The sequence below is a fragment of the Rhagoletis zephyria genome, unplaced genomic scaffold (assembly GCF_001687245.7).
Source record: "Rhagoletis zephyria isolate East Lansing unplaced genomic scaffold, Rhagoletis_zephyria_1.1 Rzeph_scaffold_00918, whole genome shotgun sequence".
Taxonomy (NCBI): Eukaryota; Metazoa; Arthropoda; class Insecta; order Diptera; family Tephritidae; genus Rhagoletis; species Rhagoletis zephyria.
This window is the reverse complement of record NW_016158002.1, coordinates 12,709-14,175: the sequence shown is the minus strand read 5'-3', so window position 1 is coordinate 14,175 and position 1,467 is coordinate 12,709.

Here is a 1,467-nt window from a genome sequence, read left to right as displayed (position 1 = left end):
TTTTTTTTTTAATTTGAGTGCATCAAAAATTATGATAATAAAATAAACTTATTAACTTATGCGTCTGAATTATATAACTTATATACATACCCTTGCATCCCCTTGAATAGCGACAGGAAAAATCTGAATTTATTTTTTATATGCCAAAATTAAAATCGGATTGTGTTTGTCCCTTTTAAAAGGCAAAGAAGTGAAATTGGCTATCAAAATACATTTATAATACTACAAAACAAACAAAATAAAAGATATTCATTTAAATGGACAACTCATTCTTATAAAAGTTCAACTGAGATCAAATACGGAGGCGTATATCAAAATCCGGACGAAGGAAATTATTAACATTTTACCATTTTATAAGAAAACGAATATAGTACTGCTCAAAACAATAGCACCACAACATTTTTTAGCAGTTTTTACTACTTTTTTTGTTTATCTAGTCTACTTATTTAAAAAAAAATTAACTGGGTGAATAAGACCAATTCTTGTTAAATAATCTGAGTTCAGCAAAAAAGCTTGGTGCATATTATTAGATAATGAATCCGTTAACGCAAAAGATAAAGTCAAATATCATTTTTTGCAGCCCTTTAGCTTGAAGTTAATCTCAAAGTAATCTATTTTCAATAAAATTTGTATTGTTCTCTTGATAATTGCACTGGCCTATAGTCACAAGATGTGTGGTTGCAGTCTGTGGCGCATGCAACAATCGCCTTAGCAACATCCATGAAATCACCAAACCATTAGCAACACCAATAAAGTTGCTATGCCTTAGCAACATCCATGAGGTTGCGATATTAAGAACCGCATTATACTGCCAAACTGTAAACCATGTTTGACTTACCCCTGTAATTAGAGGTAGTTTGTGGTTCGATAAGCAAAGATACCGGAAAACCGTAGGTTCGATCGAGCGTCTAGTGGACATGACAGTTTTTTCCCCAAACGCCAATTCTCTATTTAAGCCGGAGTAAGCCCAGAAATAGGATCAAATAATAAAAGTTGCGATCTTGTGTGGTTTACGCATGTGCAGTGAGAAAGTTAAAAGTTCTTAGCAAAACAGTTACCAAAAAAAAAGGTGAAAATATAAAGTTATATTGGTGAAATCAAGTTCGTAAGAAGCGGATTTGTAAAGATTGAGCCACGGAGTGATTCAGAGGCGGCAAAAATAACTTATCAGAAAAGAGCCCGTAGGAAGTTGAGGTAAGACAATGCCACAAAATAATAATTTATACATATGTATGCACATGCTAATGGGTACTATTATATATGTATGTAAAGTACGCACCTACCCATGTATGCGCAACATAATGAAACGGAGGTAAATTTATGAATTTACCCATGCCTCCACTTGTTAACCGACAGGGCGTAACGATTTTATATATTTTTTGTCACTTTAGGACAACACCGGGTTTTAGCCCAGGAGCCGCAACTACGGCCTGAAATACGGAAGACCGATAAACAACCAGAAACTTA